Source organism: Haliotis asinina, chromosome 16, assembly GCF_037392515.1.
Source record: "Haliotis asinina isolate JCU_RB_2024 chromosome 16, JCU_Hal_asi_v2, whole genome shotgun sequence".
NCBI classification, from domain to species: domain Eukaryota; kingdom Metazoa; phylum Mollusca; class Gastropoda; order Lepetellida; family Haliotidae; genus Haliotis; species Haliotis asinina.
The window spans coordinates 11,491,563-11,511,921 of NC_090295.1; the positions used below are offsets into that span (position 1 = coordinate 11,491,563).

At 39.2% G+C, this 20,359-nt stretch overlaps 1 pseudogene; it reads left to right on the plus strand.

The window, feature by feature from the left end:
* Positions 1-20,359, plus strand: part of LOC137268840 (uncharacterized) — a 93,134-nt pseudogene that overhangs the window by 44,005 nt on the left and 28,770 nt on the right.

Genomic DNA, 20,359 nt, shown 5'->3' on the forward strand with positions numbered 1-20,359 from the left:
GATAATACCAGATGTTTCGGTTCAGTGGTATTTTATGCAGCATGTAGTTCTTGATTTTTAGTTTAATGAATGTTTGGATATTATTACCTGTGGACACAGTCAATGAAAAAGGACCTTGTTTCTCATTCATTGACAAACACTACTGATATATTTTTCCTCAAAAATTTAGTAAGAGGAATAAATGTGAATGCTTTCATGGAACTGTCAGGATGAACAAGTATGGTGATATTCAAAATATGACTAAACATTAGCAAAAGTTTTCATCTTTTGTATTAACTGATTTCATTGTGTATGTCACTTATTGATATATCTGAATTTTTCATGTAAGAACATTCAGAATTATTAGCATTAGCATAATTAGCATAACGATTAAAGTTACTTTGTATGGACATATCTATAAATTGTGTTATGAAAATGAAACTATGCATGCAGTTTTAATTTACTCAATTCCAAAGAAAGACTTCCATGTTTGTGAAGTGTTTTAAGTTTCTATTTGTAGTGAAAAATTTAAAACTCGTTTTCTCTGATTTCTTCAATTTTACTGACATAAAAATGATGAAACAAACAGAAATGTTTTTAATACTAATAGAATTGATTTGTAACATGTGGTTTCCGTGGTTACCAGTTGACCATGGATGTCAAAAGGAAACAAAAACCTTAATCTGCATTAATAATCCAGCGAACTGGGATGGCATCATGGACAAAGAATCTGACATCCTTGGCTACTCCTTGACTGTGGGAATACAGATCTGTGAGGAGTTCGTCCACCCCCATCATGACCCTCACAAGCACCTATTTGACCGGTCTGAGTGGACACACAGTGGAGTCATCACAAATCTACCTAAAGGATTGAATCCTCTTCCGGGTAAAGCATTCCATTCCCTATATGGGAACAATGTGTGAAACCCATTTCCTGTGCTCACTGAATGGATTTGTTCAAATATTGCTAAAGGTGGTGTAAAACTATACTCACTCACTCCTGGCAAATTAGCTGAAAATGTCTGATCTGGTTATAGAGTCGTAAATCTACTCTTCTTTTTTGTTTTTGAAACTTTTCATAAAACATAAGTTCAGGAGATTTTGTATTCTTCAGTAATGCTAACCTCAATGACATATGGTTCCAAATTTTTGCCACTACTAAATAGAGGCCTTTTGAAATTGTAATTGCCACTATCATATGCATATATTATTAATGATAAGGGGCAGCAGATTAGCTTAGAGGTCAAGACATCCGCTTGTCATGCCAAAGACCCAAGTTCAATTCCCCACATTGGTACAATCTGTGAAGCCTTTCTAGTGTGAGATATTGGTGGAATATTGCTAAAAGTGGTGTAAAACCATACACACTCACTCATTATGTTTGCAGATGGGAAATATTACGTGACACTGAGAGCCCTGAACAACGTGGACTATGGAGGGCCACTTGTGACAACCATCTGCCACACCACACCACTAAGCATCGACAACACACAGCCGTTTGTACATGAAATATATGATGTGGAGTATGATGAAGATACCAACATCATCACAGCGAAATACAACGCAAGGTGTGTTTCATGGCACATCCACAACATCTAGCAAAGTCCATATGTATTATTGCATGAGAGTATACTCTGATTAAAGTGTGATTTTTTACGTATCCAGATCTGTCAATTGGACCACGAGCATAATTCTGAATTAGGATGTCGATAAATCACAAGGTCATATCCTGATTGCTGATAAAACAATCATGAGATACAATAACATGTATGTTGTGACCAGACCATATCTGTTCAGTTTTGGTAATGACGTAATATTGCCCTAGACATGAAATTTTGGGAGTCATCATGACTCCCTGGTGTCATACGGTTTTTTTGAGTCAACTTTAGTCAACTTTCAAGATATCAACTGTGATTGGTTAATAGCAATAAAAAACAAGGTACAGTAGGTCAGATATTTAATCAGCACTGAACAGTTAACTGGCAAACAATAAACTAAACAACAGCAAATTACAAGCTTAGATTATCTGAACTTGAGGCCCAGTAGCATTGTGTCAGCAATTACGCAAGCTTTCAAATTAACTGCGTATTTGAGATGATGCACAGGTTTTCGTGTGCAAACACTGATATTCTTATTGACATGTGTTATGACACTGTTTAACACTGTTGTGTCGAACTTTGATTTGTGTGAATCCACTATTTCCACGGGGGCTTAAAGGTCAATACAGCAGTGTTCAGCAGTGTTCATGAACAGCACCTCTTTTAGGAACAGGAACGATGGTTGCCCAAATTTTTTAAGTGCATTTAGAAGTGGAAAGCATAAGAAAAGCCAAATTTGTGATGAAGAAGCAAGCTCCGAAACATGGTATCCACAATAAAAACGTTCGCATCCATAAATCTGACTTTTCTGATGGTAGCCTAGTGATTAGGGTGTTTGCTCAGCGCACTGAAGGCCCATGTTCAATTCCCCACATGGGTACAATGTGTGAAGCCCATTTCCGGTGTCCCCAGGTGTAATGGTTCTGAAATATTGCTAAAAGCGGCATAACACCATGCTGACTCACTTTTAAGAGCAACATGCTGGTAATTAGAGATGATGATGATTACCATAGAAATCTGTTTACAGCGATCCTGAATCAGACATTCGGGAGGTTGACCTTTGTCTCGGTCAGACAACACGTGACTGCTACCATCTTGAGTGGCAGAGATCCAACCACAGCGAACATGGTATAAAGAGGACATACCAGATTCCGGGAGGTACCCCTGTGTGGGTCAAAATCCGAGCAATTAACCATGGTATACAACATTATATTTACACTCAAAATAATTTGATGGTCAATATGAAACCATTTTCTGCATACAAGTAATACTTACTGAGTATAGAAAATTGAAATAATCAACATGATGTATGGATTGTTCTTGTAGCTTAGATATATTTACATCATTTTGATCAGAGCCCCCTTCATTTACAGACACTGTGGTAACGTAGACTTTCCCCATATGTTAGGCTTGTATGGGCTGTATTTGGTATGTTTAATTCAGAGTCTTTATGACAGACTAAGTGTATAACAGCTAGAGGATTTACTGTATTTTGTTTCACATTTTCATTTTAATAATTCGGTAATCTGTAAACCAAGTCGACTGTTTATTACAGAATATATTTTCTTTAAATTTACATATTTGCATTTCTAAACTGTTGCATATTCTTGCAATTGTTAACTAATATTGTAAATATAAGAATATAGATTTCAAAAAGTTAGTGGAATAATGTTTACTACATCAGCCTGAACATGATGTCTTGCAGTTGATCTAATGCGAGTGGGCGTGGCTGACCATCCAATCGTCATCGACGCTACACCCCCTGTGGCTGGGATTGTCTATGATGGCCCTGTCTATAAACACGACCTCAACTTCACAAAGGATGCAGACAAGGTAGAGATAATATTTCCTGGTATTTTTGCTCACGAGTTGTTGGTGGTGGGGTACCTAGTGGTTAAGGTGTTCACTCTTTATGCCAAAAGTCCAGGTTCAATTCCCCACATGTGTATTATGTGTGAAGCCCATATATCAATTATAAATTTGCATTTCATCAGATCTGTGCAAACTGGTTCGACTTCTACGACCCTGAATCTGGCATATCTCACTACGAGGTGATTGTCTTGAACGACAGTGGTATCGCCGTTTCCCAGCCAGTCGATGTTGACCACAAGATCCATGAGACCTGCCTGGAAATGCCCACTGACCAGTTGTTGGAACACGGCAAGCGATACACTTTCAATGTGACGGCCTTCAACGCCGGACATAAACAACTAAATGTGACGTCAACATCCGATGGGGGTAAGTTGAATTTCTACTAATGAACACTATTCCTGTGTAAAATAGTTTTGCAGTAAGATCAGTTATTGGTGTGGTGTGAAAGATTATATGAGATTAGCCAAAAGGGTAATAATTAATTGAGTCAGCATGGGAATTCTGGATGATAATTCCCTCCAACCATCATTCTGATAATAATTCCTCCCAATGGGAATTCAATATAATGATTCCTCCCCACAAGCATTCAGGATAATGATTTCCCCCCACCAGAAATCTGGGTAAAAATTCCTCCTCACCAGCCTTCGGGATAATAATTCCTCCCAATGGGAATTCTATATAATGATTCCTCCCCACAAGAATTCAGGATAATGATTTCTCCCCACCAGAAATCTAGTTAATAATTCCTCCCAATGGGAATTCTATGTAATGATTCCTCCCCACAAGAATTCAGGATAATGATTTCTCCCCACCAGAAATCTAGTTAATAATTCCTCCCAATGGGAATTCTATGTAATGATTCCTCCCCACAAGAATTCAGGATAATGATTTCTCCCCACCAGAAATCTAGTTAATAATTCCTCCCAATGGGAATTCTATGTAATGATTCCTCCCCACAAGAATTCAGGATAATGATTTCTCCCCACCAGAAATCTAGTTAATAATTCCTCCCAATGGGAATTCTATGTAATGATTCCTCCCCACAAGAATTCAGGATAATGATTTCTCCCCACCAGAAATCTAGTTAATAATTCCTCCCAATGGGAATTCTATGTAATGATTCCTCCCCACAAGAATTCAGGATAATGATTTCTCCCCACCAGAAATCTAGTTAATAATTCCTCCCAATGGGAATTCTATGTAATGATTCCTCCCCACAAGAATTCAGGATAATGATTTCTCCCCACCAGAAATCTAGTTAATAATTCCTCCCAATGGGAATTCAATATAATGATTCCTCCTGATGGGAATTCTGGGAAAGAATTCATTCCTAGTACAAAATGGGTCAATTTTTTAAATTGTTTCAGTTTGAACAAGATGATTACTCAGATGACATGCCTGGAACATGACTAGAAGTGTGGCATTGAACGGATAAACAACTCACTAACTGTTCTCTTTCAGTGATTGTTGACCTGACCCCTCCTGTGACTGGCGATGTGGTGGATGGACGACGTGCAAACTTCGCTGACACTGCATACAGCCAACATGTAGCCACAGTTGCCACCCAGTGGAGGGGCTACTCGGACCCTGAGTCTGACATAAGAGAATATGCCGTGGAAGTACTTCGGGCAAGGTATGTGTTGATTGTTTCATTGGTATTCTACAAGTTGGTGAGTCAGTAATGAAGAATACAACTTTATGAATAACAACTTGTTGTTTATTGCATCGAGTGACATATTCAGGGCTACACCTGGTCTGCTCAGGTCATTAGTGTGTGCAATAAACAAGAAGTTGTCGTCCATGATACAGTATGCTTCATTTTGGTATGAGTTAAGGGAACTACAGTTAAATATTCTTCTGGGTTCTGTCAAAATATTGCATCCTTTGTGTTCAGTTTATTAAAACTGAAAAGTATGAAAATGCACATTGTCTTTCGTTAGCAATGTTTCTGTTTTGGTAAGCCATATCAGTAGTTGACAGTCTTCATCATCACACTGTATTCTACATCTAAATTAGGCTTTGAGACTATGTCCGTAGAAGACAACTGTTGCATTCTAGGAAGTCATGTGGGAAGCCCAATTCTGGTGTGCCCAACTGTTATACAGCCTGAATATTGATCAAAGCATTGTCAGGGGTTCAAAAATCCCATCGCCCGATGCTCGGGACAAGTCATTTTTCATTTTGGACAAACAATGGTATCTTATCTGTCTGTGAACTACTAAATAATTTCCTCTGATGATCGTTTGAAACTGCAAATAATCTTGGATGTAATTTCATATCTGCTCATAGTGAAGCTATTAAAGTTAGCAGTAATAATAAGTAGAGCTAGTAGAGAGTGAAATTATCATTCTTCGATAAATAGTCCAGTAAACATTATCATCACACATTGTGTCATAAAATCAGGGCAAGTGGAAAATTAGTCAGAAGAAGTTACTTTCTTGAAGTCACTTGCCCTGTGGCATATGGCTTTTTGACATATTTTTGAACCCCTGATTGTAAACTGATTTTCACTCACACACTCACCATGTCTTCTCCCTCCAAAGAATATAGACCCATGGAGGTCCTGGGGTAGAACAGGCCTTCAGCAACTCATGCTTGCCATGAAAAGCGACTATGCTTGTCGTAACGGGTGACTAATGGAATGGGTGGTCAGGCTCACTGACTTGGTTGACACATGTCATCGGTTCTTAGTTGCGCAGATCGATGCTCATATTGTTGGTCACTGGAATGTCTGGTCCAGACTTGATTATTTACAGACCACTGCCATATGGTTGCAATATTGCAGAGTGCAGCATAAAGCTAAACTCACCCACTCACTCACTCACTCACTCACTCACTCACTCACTCACTCACTCACCCATCCACCCAAAGAGTATAACTTGAAAATGAAAAGACTCAGGTACGTAACTCATTCTGAAACACTCAATGTATCATGCATGCTATTTTCTTTAACACAACAAAGTATTCAAAACATCCACCATATCCAGAGAAATATTTTTTGGGGGAAAATTTCTGTTCCAGCTTTTTGCAGCATGGAAATATGATCAAATACTTAAATCTTAATGCACGTGTCTCTTTGACCTTGAATCTTCTTCAGGAACCTATCAGACAACTTTGAGGTGTTGAGGAGTTGGAGAACACTCTCAAAGGACACGCGTGAGGTCGAGTGGCACAACTTCCGTCTGAGTCATCGTGATGTGATCAAGACAAAGTTGCGGGCTGTCAACAATGCCCTTGGCAGCACTGAAGACTCCACTGATGGCTTTGTTGTGGACCTTACACCACCAAGGATGGCATTCCTTGGAGATGGAGGCGAAGCAGGAAAGGATGCAGATTTCCAGGTGAGAGGATGTCGTCCAGACGTCTTTTGTTTTGCCAGGAAGAAAAATCTGAATTAAGCTAACCAAAGATTAATACTGGGGGCAACACTATATTGTTCACCATACAATGATTACCTGTGAAGATCCTTGTTAGAATTGATCTTCAGCAAACTGTAATTGTTGTAATAGGTGACTAATGGGAACGGGTGGTCTGGCTCGCTGACACGTCATTGCATCCCAAATTCCATATAGACTGAATTATATACAGACCACTGCCATATAGCTGGAATATTGCAGAGTGCATCACTAAATGAGAAACAAATAAACCATATTACAACAAATTGAGCATCAAGTTATGATGTGTGTGTGTGTGTCGGCCAACCGTTTTGTCACCTCTTACCGCTTCCTTATATGGAGGTTCCATGTCTTGGTGCCATTTACCCAGAATCCATAGGGGCTAACCTGGTACAGCTGTAAGTATTGTTCATGTGATAACAGTGGTGTTGTAATCAGCTAATATTATATTCTGAATTCCAGTTCTCTACTACCACTGTTGAGGCCAACTTCCGATTTTATGATGATGAATCTGGTATTGACCATTACAAATATCAAGTGTATCAACGATACCAGGGAAACAAGCATCAAATCCACCCAGGTACATGTGTGTAATACAATATTGCACCTATATTTTATGATGCACTACAGTAAACTGTACAAGGATTAATTTTTTAAATTGCTTAAATTTCAGTGCACTCTGTCCAATTTGGACTCTGTCTTTCTCAGATTGCTGTATAAATCAGACTGAACCTATGTCAATGACGTAATATTTTTTAGTTGTCATTGTGAAAAAGCTCTGTATCTTGAACTCTCACTATTTTGGATTTTGGCCCAAAGATTCAGCCCAAGAATGTAGTTAACGTTGCATGTAAAAACAGTGCTTTATTATCCAGACTGGGCAGAAAGTCTGCTTGGCCAATAAACCATGCTGGTTTGGGTATTTTGTCTTATTTTCAGAGCAGATAGTCTGTTTGGACAATAAACCTTGAATAAACAACCCATTTCTCAATTTTCACACACACAATAATTGATGTTTGTATTGTTTAACTTTGGGAATAGTGATCTAAGTTAGCATTAATTCATCAGCCATGTTACAGTAAATATCTTCCTGCCAACACAACATCAGGGGCCCGTTTCACAAAACTCTCGTAAGCCTAAGATCTCGTAACTTTCCTCGTAGCATTCCTGCTTTCTATGTTTCAGTATAGGAGGTACCAATGCTACGAGAAAAGTTACGAGACCTTAGGCTTACGAGAGTTTTGTGAAACGGGCCCCAGTTCTCCAACCCCTTGACCAGGGACTAATGCCTTCAGGCATCGATATGTGTAACTTGGACTGCTGCATAATTCGGACTCTTTAGTCGGTCCCCAGTCAATCTGAAATAGACAGTGCGCATTGTGTATTCTTTTTTCTAAAATATGTCAGTGCTGTGATCGTGGTAGGTTTTGTACGAGTGCATGCAGATATAAAATTATAAATATATAGTCCAAATCTTTTGCACGTGAAATTTTCAGTGGAATCCTGAATCATGTTAAACTTTGTTGTTTGTCTGTATGTTGCGGTTTTAAGGTACTTTTTAAAATTATGTAGATCAGAATCTAGGCGTCCAAAACGTGTGCAAAATATTGTTTGCATGGTTTTATTAGTCTTTTTTGCGAAAAAAGGAATGTTTCTGCTTTAATGCAAACACAGTTTGTAAAGCGTATTTTATAACATCTATACATGCACATACTGCAATAACATCAAGCTGCTGTTAATTTTAGATTTATATATTTCTGTTCTTTTTACTAAAATGCGAAGAAAATGATATTTTGTTATTCTGTCAGTTTGCTATAAGCATGTTCATTATGGAAGTAGTTTGATGGTAAACCGAATGTTTTTAAACGATCAATTGCATCTTCAGGATATGATTCTGAAGGCGATAAATAAATAAGTGATCGATAAAATTATTCAGGCTGCATTGGGCCACTGACACAACTGGTAGATAGTGTGTGCTAGTGATGACAGGCAAATGACCAAACCTGACCACCTGATCAGTTTGTCACCTCTTACACAAAGCAGTGATGCTTATGTCATTGGTCACTGGATTATCTGGTCCGGATTCATTATTTTTTCAGACCACCTCCACAAAGCTGAAATATAGCGTAATATGCCATTAAACGACAAAATATGTACCTCAAGGGTTTCTTCTGAAAAAGAAGCTATGTATTTCTGACGGGATACCTATACTAACCTGTGTTTAAAGATAAATAACATGAAAGTTTGTATGTCTGAAGAAGTATGTTACATATGAATAATACCATTTACTGTCCTTCCAGCCACTGGATGGGCCACCATCACTGATCCACTCAGCACCAGCGTGAGTCACTCGGGGCTTGACCTCAAGCCTGGAGCTCTCTACAGCATCAGGGTAGGGGCTGTCAACAGAGCTGGAGCAGTTGCCACATACGACACCAATGGCATCCTTCTGGACAACTCAAAACCTCAGGTGAGTAAACTGCCAAAACCTTTGCCTGACACTGTCACTGTTACCTTGGTGAAAAGAACATGACAAAACATTTCCATACTCTTGTCTTTCAGCTATATTTTGTGTCATTAAAACACTGTCAGTTTGTAATCATACTTGGTATTTGGAAGTTTACCTGACACTGTCACTGTTACCATGGTGAAAAAAACATGACAAAACCTTTCCATACTCTTGTCTTTCCACTATAATTTGTGTTATTGAAACACTGTCAGTTTGGAATAGTACTTGGTATTTGGAAGTTTACCTGGCACTGTCACTGTTACCATGGTGAAAAAACATGACAAAACCTTTCCATACTCTTGTCTTTCCACTATAATTTGTGTTATTGAAACACTGTCAGTTTGGAATAGTACTTTGTATTTGGAACAAGGTGAGCCAACAAGTGTACATTATATACACTTGCAGATGCAAGTTAGGTGTTTAGCTGAAAAAGGGTGAAAATATGGCACAAGTAATATGAATGAATAGTGACACCTGTCAACTTCAATACAACTTGGTGTGCACAGTTATGTACCTTGACAGTACCTGGATCAGCTGATTATTTTCATCCTTTTATTGGTTCTTCAGTAATACAATACATTCCACACTCATCCTAGCTTCTGAAAACTTCAAAATGTTACAACAGTCAACTGTGATTCCAAGATGCCCAATGTAGGGTAGGGAAATGGTGGGGTAGCCTAGTGGTTAAAGGGTTGACTTGTGCACCATTGACCTGGGTTCGATTCCTGACATGTATGAAGCCCATTTCTGCTGTCCGTGCCATAATATTGCTGGAATATCATTAAATGTGGCCATACTCACTCACCCATGATAGGTGAGAAACTGTCAGTCTGTCAGTCATCAGTTTGAGCAACCTGACAAAAACCTTAACATCCACTACAAGGTCTTCAGGCCTCAGAATGAATGAAAATCAAGCTAGCATACACCTAGTCTTAACACTATCTCATGGGAAGGGTGTGTGTGAATTGCTGCAGTTGTTACCCATTATTTCATTTTGGTTGCAGATGAAGTGGGTGTATGTTGGCATCTTCTCCGGCAGCACTGAAGAGTTGATCAATGGCTATGTCATCCAGTCGGACAACAGTGGTATCATGGCCACGTGGTATGCCACCGATCATGAAAGTAGCATCAGCTCATACTCCATTGCTGTCGGAACCACTGAAGGTCAGTACATCGTCTCCGTCATGTGAAGTTAAACTAAGTTATCTAACCTTCATGTCAGATTGTTGAGGTTGATGGGGGTCATGTGGTGTATCTTGCCTTGGATGGGATTAACTTGCTATGTTAGAGGATACATCCTATTTTGCCCTGTATGAAACCAATAGGCATGGTTTTAGTGGAAGCAGCCTATGTGTTCTGAAACAAACCAGGTGATTTGGAGGATGACTGACTCATCAGTTTTCAATATAGTTTCTACCATAATATTCTGTCAAAACTTTTCAAGTATAAATGATTTGTTTCACTGTTGTGCAGACAAATTTAAATTCATCATAGTGTGTTTGCTCAAAAGAAGCACACCAGATTTTATGTTTAAACTTACGTAAATTTAAAAAAAGAATATTTTAAAAGTTTGTTGTTTAACACAGTGTTCCATATACACATATACACAGTGATGATCAGTAAATATTCTAGACCAAACAACCCAGTGATCAACAACATGAACATTCCTCTATGCAGTGGCATAATCTGAACCAAGCCATCAAAACTTGACCACTCGGACATATCTGTCACCTCATACAATATGGGAAAAGATTCTTATAAATACCATAAATATCTCAGATTATCTGTGTCCTTTATTTACAGGTGGAACTGATGTCCTGAACTGGATGGATGTTGGTGCGAATAAGGACAAGTATATAAATGGTCTGACCTTGACCCTGACCGACCCTGAAAAGATGACCCCATTGTACTATGTCACTGTCAAGGCCACCAATGGTGCTGGGCTGACCAGTGAGATCCTGACCTCCAATCCTATTCGGGTAGTTGATGAAGACAAGCCAGGTACAGGATATGTGGATATCTATTATGAGATTACGCATTTTCATTTTCAGTATCAAAATTAACAAGAAACATTTATGCAAGAAAAATCCATTTGATGATTCTTACTATGTCATAATCTGGTCTATAACTCACAATGCAATTGCAGTGATATCAAATGTCAGCAAAACTGTAAGCTTATAGTCCGCTTGTTTCAAGAGCAGAACGATGAATTGCAATCTAACTCAAAAACTAATAAACCTAAAATATGAAATATTCGTAATCAAAACATCATACCAAATCTGCAAGTTTTTTGCAGAATTGTTTTACTGAAAATGAAAAAAAGTTGATCAACAAAATTAAACTTTCATAAAAAGAGTGACACAGTTCACTGTTTGTTACGAGGGAGGAGTTGAGAGAAAGGGACAGTACTAGCAAAAGTGATGAAAAAGTTTGTTTTTCATTAACCTGTGCTGTGCTGTCTGCATCCTTTCTCACACACCTAGCTGTTCCTTTCTCTGTGCGTCAAGTACGTGTAAAGTCAGTTGTTCTGCTGAAAAAATATGACACTGATGAAAACAGGATTGATGTAGATTCATTACATGATGTTTGGTGTATTTATTGGAATAGAACCTACCATTGTTGTTTTTCCCAGTGACATGTTTAGCAGGAGAGAGAGTGACAGTCTGTTATACATTTTAAACAAGTGCTGGTTTATCTTCCCAGAACTTTGCTAAGAAGATGTTCTCATATATTTTCTGTTACAGGTATTGCCATTGATGGCGCTGACGCCACAGAAACAGCATCACAAAGTATCGGTGTTGACATCGACTACCAGAAGGACGCAGGAGTTGTAACCGTACAGTTTGCTGGTTTTGAGAGTCAAGAGCATGGTGTGACATATTATGACTGGGCTGTAGGGACGACACCTGGTGGCGAGGAAGTACAACCATTTATCAAGGCTGGCCTTGTTCATGAGGAGAAGCAATCAAATGTCCCTGGTAATTGATGTTACATTTGTCTGCAGCAGACCAAGATATTCCACCCAATATTTTATTAAATTTTATTACTTGCCCGTGGAAGATACTGCAATGTAATATTTGTACGACAGTATTTCACTAGTGTGAAATCGCTTGACGTATGACTTCAAAATGGTTCAAAGTTATGACGTCAGAATGCTAATGTCGCTGTCGCCATTTTGACAGACCTTGCTTGACTCGCAGAAAGCTAAGAGTCCTCACACTGTAGGCAATTTCGTTGCAGGTTGTGTCAATTTATGTTTGCGAGTAATAAACAGAATACTAAACTTGCATCCATGAAATACCATTTTTATTAAACTCGTTAAAGATTTAGTATCAAGCATTCACTCGTATGGTACCAAATCATTAACTTGTTTAATAAAAATGGTATTACACGGATGGTCGTTTAGTATCCTCTATGTCTCCAAGTGTCTCAGCTGTACTCCATCCTCCATCTTAAAATGTGGCATAAGTATGTAGACAAGGCTTTGCACACAAGTCAGCTGAGTTTTTGTTTTAGGCCGCCTTTAGCATTATTCCAGCAATATTCATATCAAGGTTTTCCAGCAATTCCTCTTCACACATTGTACTGATGTATGGAATTGAACCCAAGTCTTTGGCACAACAAGCGAATGCCCTTACCACTAGGCTACCCCACTGCCCCTTTACACACAAAACCATTAGTATCATGGCTAATCACTGGATTGTCTGGTCCAGATTGGATCCTCTACAGACCTCTGATATATAGAAGGAATATTTCGGTGTGGGACATTAAACAACAAACACAAAAAGAAAAATTAATGTCATTGGCATTAGTCTGCTCAGTTGGAATATGCAGACATTCGTCACCAAAGTCAGAAGTCTGACCACCCAATCCCACTGTACCTTAGTCATTCTTTCCTTGCATATAACCAACCAAAACATAGGCCACTCTACATAATCTAGACAGAACAGAGTCCAGAAGAAAAACCTAAATTATCACAAGCAGTATGTGTTTAACATAGTCCGACACCTATGTGTCTGATTCCTGTCGTAGTTGCTTTACATCTCACACGTGATTATTTACTTGGGTTGTCAGCATCCTATTGATGCTCATAAAATTGGTACGACTTGTATCTTCCAAATGCAGACCAGTAGGTCACGATACGAAAAACTGTTGTAGCCAACCTGTTCAAAAGTCCATTACAAGATGCAGTGTCCATGAAGCTGCAGATATTCCATACAATACTGCCAAGCATTGTGGATCCAGAGGTGAAGGTAACGCACCCCACCTCTTACCTTTTATCCTCTAATTTTATAAAATGACCATTGAAAATGGGTGAAAATGAGGTGTGCACCGCTCTTTCTCCAAAAGCTGTATCCGCCCCTGCCAAACTGCTCCCACTGATGGATATTACCATGTCATCTATTCGTGTTCCAGGTTCTCTGAGTTATGGGTTCGGTCAGGCCGTGTTGCCCCTCGTCCCCGGCATCAGCTACTACACCACCATCAGAGGCATCACAAATGCTGGCAACATCCTTGAGTCAACATCGGATGGATTTGTTGTTGATCAGACACCACCTGCTATTAACTTTGAAAGGTATGTGTGTCCAATTTTTCACAGCGCTTTGTCTTCAAGTAAACTTATTATGCCAAAATTTTTCAAAATTGGTAGATATCATTATATGTTGATAAAAATAGGGTGGTAATGACTGATGGAAAAATCGTCTGTTAATAGATAAAAGATATTCTCATATGCAAAATATGTGCTACCAGGATGCGTTGGCAAAATGGTACATTCACAGATAGACCATTAAACGATTCTGAGTCTTGAAGGTACAGGGTAGAATAGACCTTCAGCAACCCATGCTTGTCATAAGAGGCAACTAATGAGATCTGTTGGTCATGCTCGCTGCTTTGGTTGACACATGTGATTGGTTCCCAGTAGCGCAGATCGATGATCACACTGTTGATCACTTGATTGTCTGGTCCAGACTTGATTATTTACAGACTGCCGCTTTATAGCTGTAATATTGCTGAGTGTGGCGTCAAATGAAACTAAATCTCTTAGAAGATACTACATTATTGTCTCTCAATCCCATCAGTGAGGTAGCCTTGTGGTCAGAGTGTCAGCTCATCAACTGAAAACCTGAGTTCAGTTCCCCACTTGTCTACAATGTGTGAAACTCAATTTGGGTGTCCACTGCCTTGATACTGGTGGAATATTGCTAAAAGTGGAGTCCAGCCTTTCTTACTCCAACCATCCAGGAACGTAACCAATTGTACTTGCACCTTATTATCATTTTTTATCCGCCTTTATGCATTTTGCAGGGGGTATTAAAATGCACCCTGTCCGTCCGTGCGCATTTATCTTTTCCGGATCAGAACTCTAAAACCGTTCAATATTTCTTCACCAAACTTGACACATAGATTGGTCTAGTGTTGTACTGATGCCTTTTGATGGTTTTGGAATTCTGAATAAAATATTTTTGGCATTTCCGTGCCAACAAGTTTGACGTCGACTGAAACTGAAGCTAAATGCGGGGGATATTGATGACTGTGTCTTCTTGTTTTTTTCAAATAAGTATGTGAAGAAGGTATTTAGACCAAACATGTCCTATATATTTGCATTAACACTGTTTTTCTTCACCAAGTTTTGGATCTGAGGGCAACAAGTCCATGCTGAATCCGAATACCCTGCTCTACCAGACAGAGGTGGACTCCATGACCACATCATGGAGAGTGGAGGACAGTGAGAGTCCAGTCAAGAAGATGTACTACTCTGTGGGGACCTTCCCACATGGTCAAGATGTTGAGGCCAGGACCAAGGTTGACCTTCTACCCTCAGGAGATGGGGCCCTGCCCACAGGGATCAGCCCCAACGCCAAAGGTTAGCACTGGCTAGTTTTGTTGTGGACCTGACATCTTGACTCTTTTATTGCTTTGGGGGAAAGACTGCTCAGTGTCCTAAAGTTCATTCTCTTGTCAGATGTTGTATTTATCAAAGAATAAATCCACGTGGTGTTTGATGTTAATGTTTATTGGAGTGTTTATTGAAAGGTGGCAAAGAAAGATAACTCTACTTGATTACCATTGTGAAATTCAGTTGCTACATTTTTAACAAATATGAAATGAAATCCATGTTTTTTTGCAGTTTGAAATTGTAAGCAGAAATTATCTAGTAGCCCATGGACAAGTATGATACCATTATTTGATTGCCAAAACTGACTTGTCCTGGACCTCGGGTGATGGAATATTTTAACCCCTGACTTCACTGGAATATGCCAGTGTTTTTCTCTGACAATGGCAAATGTGATGCTTGCCTGGTATAATTGTACAGACATTATTCATCTGTATTGTTAGCGTCATCAGTTTACAATGAAACAATTTCTTCTATTCTGTTTGACACAGGCAAATCCAACATAGTGACTGTGACTGCCGAGAATGAGCTCGGGCTGTCATCTAGTATTGTCTCCCCTTCATTGGTGATCGATACCACTCCACCAACAGAGGGCGTGCTGAAGTGTCCCGGTTACATACAAGTATGCCTCATGTTATCTTTCTCTTTCTCATGCCGTATTTGTTTTTGTTCATTTGAATTTTTCCAGAGATCAAAATAGAATTTTACAAATAGATTATATCTTGGTTTGTACAAAAATTGTTTTTCATTTAAGCATGCATGTGTACATGAAGCATCCCTTTATAAAACACAAGGACGATTTTCTTCATGAATGTGGTTTGTTTTCAGCCACTCTCTGTCCTAGAATGCACATGGGAAGGTTTCTATGATGCCCAGAGTAAGGTCCAGGAGTTCACCTTCACTGTGGGATCCCATGAAGGTCTTGACGACGTCCTCCCACCTGTCAAGCTGGCCGGTCACGTGAACAAGTATCTGACCTACGGTACATATTAATAGCACCATTCTCATATTTAAGAACATCTTAAAATCATGATCACTATTCTAATGATGAAAGTTTTGTCCCAATAATTTTCAACAAATTTGTGTTTCCTCCAGGTCTGTCCCGAAAGGCGACCCATGGTCAGACATACTACGCCAAGGTTACAGCTAATAACACTGTTGGGATGACTGCATCTGCCATCTCCAATGGTATCAATGTTGACAACACACCTCCAACACAGGGTACAGTGGTAGAGCTAGGGTCAGCCTACATCATCAACATCACAGATGACATCTTGACTGAAAGAATGAACCCTTACAGTTGTGACTCGGAGGAAGGTATGTCAGGATCATTGGAATGAATACAGGAAATTAAAGCCGTGAAGACGTATCTTGTGTTCACTGAAACCAGGGAAGTCCAGTCTTATCCTTACTGCGACTATGCTTGTTGTAAGAGGCGACTTAAGCAAGACTAGCTAACATGGTTGGCACATGTCATCAGTTCCCATTATGTAGATTGATGCTCATGCTGTTGATCACTGGATTGTCTGGTCCAGACTTGATTATTTACAGACTGCTGCTATACAGCTGGAATATTGCTGAGTGCGACGTGAAACTAAACTCGTTTATTCACTCATGGGAGCCCAAAACCCTCTTTTCTGTGCACTTTGGTCAAATACATAAATGAAATAGGGTTGAATGTATTTGATTATTGTTCAGCTTTGGCTTTTCTATCTTTAATTCCACTTTATCAAACTGAACGTGTAGTTGACAAGCTACTCGGTAAAGAAAAAATTTCTTTTATACTTTCCCATGATGAAAAATGATGCATTGCACTGCACTGAGGGTTTAATGACCATCTTCAACAATTAAACTTCCCTTGGATCCATCTACAATGAATCCTCCTTTTACAGACTGCATGAGAATTGACGCCACCTGTCAAGAGTCTTTGTCAACTGTTCTTGTTGCTTGGGCAGGCTTCACTGACGAGGAGACCGGAATTGTCAGGTAACCTTGTTAGGATTTTTTTTCCATTATTTTTATTCACAATTCATAACATTTAACCAAATACAATATACATTTGTGCGTCTTGGTAAATCTTGTCTCCATGATCAATACTGACTTGTTAGGATTTAGCGTCAATAACCACATCACCTGCTCAAAGGCTTCGTTTCTTCCTCGATCATTAGATGTCAGTCTCAAACGGCACAATTATCAATCTCAATTCCCTGCAGCCTCTATGAAGAATGAGACAGGTTAGGAACCCTTCATAATCTATGGCTGGATGGGCTGATGATGATTTTTATAAACTGTGTTGTATGTTCAGGTATGAGATTGCTGTTGGTAACACACCTGGAGGTGGCCAGCTGAGGCCCTTCTTTGTAGTTGCCGACATCACGAAGAGATATTTGTCAGTCACAGGATTGGCACTGAAAGGACAAAGACGTGTAAGTGTCTAAATGTTATCTTAGACAAGGAGTCCCTGTCATTTTGTAAAATAATATATTGGAACAACACTCCTTGAGTCTTTGCTCACACTGATCCTTCTCAATGTTAAGTTGTCTTGTCAGGAGTACACTAAAGTTTTATTAAGCAGAGATCTACAAAACATCAGCAACTGAAATTAAATTTACATTGTGCAAGAGTCACTGACTTGATTTGAATTCATGACAAGTACAATTTGGTAATATCATTTCCATGATCATTTCCCATAATAAGGCATTGTACTACTACCATTTTGTGTATCTAGACTCCGAACCAGTGGAAATCAGGTCTTGCTTCGTATAGCTTTTGCACTACAGGCAGAGCTGAACAGAATGGAAAATATTTTGGTTCAGGGACTGTGAGACAGGCTAATATCTTCTGTTCATGCTGCAGATATTTGTGACTGTGAAAGCCACCAACGGTGCCGGCCTCAGCACAGTGTCCACGTCCAATGGAATATACATGTCATACCTTAGTCAAGGTCTGGAACCCATCAGTCATGTGGGCGTCTCAGATGGTGGCACCAGCGATGGTGATCAGTAAGTACAAATCAAGTGGTATGAGATAAGGTTGGACGTGTATGCTAGCTTTGAATTAGTGTTTTGATCATACACTACTTAAAAAAGTTGAAAAAGTCAATTCTTTCGCAATACGTTTTTACTTATATGCGTGGACACAGCATCCATAACCTTGAGTGAGTTTAGTTAACCCAGACTGAGCTGTATTCCAGTTACATGGCATTGGTCTGAAAATAATCAAATAATCCACATACATATCCCCATTCACCATACAGTGGATAAAGTACAGCTGGTCCCATAGGGCCGCTGGTCCCACAGGGCTGGTGCAACATAGAAAGTCCCATCTGCATGTTCTCTTGTTCGTGCTGACACAGTCCACTAGGGAGTCAAACCTCATCATCAGATTCCTCTGTGACATTGTTGTCTGGTGTTGTTGATTTCCCGAAGTCTCCACTTGTAGAACAGTGGCCATGCATGCAGAATGTACACACTTCCAATGTGTTGTGGTCTGTTGTCAGACATAGAGGTGATATCGGTACCCAGCAAAGAAAACTTGCTGTACTCCTGCTTGAAAAGTGATGAATTCAACGTGCTGGACATTTGCCTTTGTGTTGTAGATGCAGTTGCTTCCCCATCTTATTTATAAGGAGTTGGATGGGATCGTCTCAACAGTTTAGTCCTATCATAATCTGACAAAGACATACAAAACAGATAACAACAAGACTTCCTTTAGTGGCATTTAGAAGTCTCCTTGTTCATGTTGTCTCAAGCAACACATCCCTTCTTCATTGGGCTGTTCCATCATTCTACAGGGCAAAAAATCATTTCCCGTGCTGCCTACAATACTTTTGTAGGCAGTTTGGGATGTAGAGAGTTTTGGAACTGTAGGCAGTATGGGACCTAACCATAAAAAAATAAAGCTGGATTTTAGGTAACTGTCAGATCATTTGGTATGTGGGGGCTGAGGGGATATTTCATCTTCTGATGACTCTGGTTTTAGATAAATATATATATTAACAATTATAATACATTAACGCTACCCCCCATCCATAAGCCAGCAGGACTCATTAGTTACGTCCTTAGTTTGTCCCCAGTTTATTGAACCCAGAAGAAGTTTCTGTACATGTTTATCCAATCATGTGCCATGGAATCACATGCAATGTTTTGACTGACAGAGACTTCCAAACGAGTCTGTCCAGTATGAGTGCACAATGGGATGTGTCCAGTGACCCATGTCCAGTGAAGAAGTACGAGTGGGCGATACAGAGGGCTGATGGCCATATCGTCCAGGTGTTTGTGGATACGGAAGGTAGGCTAGCATTATACAGTGAGATCCACTAATCTAGACAGTGACTGACTGAAAAAGTGTCTGATTTTGGAAAATGGATACTGTTTTTTGGTCTCCCTTCAGTAGTATAATAGATTTTATGAGGTATCTTCTGAATTGATATTCAATGACCTTTTCAGCTTCTTGAGAGGCATGTAGAAGTTGGTATTCAGGAATAAGTACAAACTGTCATGGATGTCAACTTCTTCTAATTGTTTACCCAATGTGTCTAGGCTATTCCTTGCCCCTTCGTCAGATGGTTGACCTTATTCTTATTTATTAAACCGTTTGTTCATTTATTAATAATCAAGATATGAAGTGTAAGGCAGAGATATTACTTGTGGTAGCACAAGTCCATTTCATGCTGGTTCACTCTGACTCATGATCTTGCATATGTCAATACAAAATGGCAATAGTATGGGATATTACTTAATTTGGCTTGAGAACCCACCTGTTAATACTATTTGTGAATTATAACAGGACCAGTACTAGACATGGGTTACAGTTCCTTTGTATTATAAGTTGTGACATGCAATGTGAGAATAGAAAAATTATTGATGATGATGATGATGATCTGCTTGTGTAGCATGTAACTCCAAAGGGTAAAATCACTGTATTATTGTTAACTCTCCAGTCAACAGATCAGTGTGCATTTTATTTTACATTCTCAACTCCCTGGGATGTATACAATATACAAATAATAATTGATAACTTGTAGTTTTTAAACAGTACTAACAGTAGGCTTGTTTGGAAACTTGTTCATCTCAAGAATGTTAATTGAGTCACGTTAAAATGGAAATTA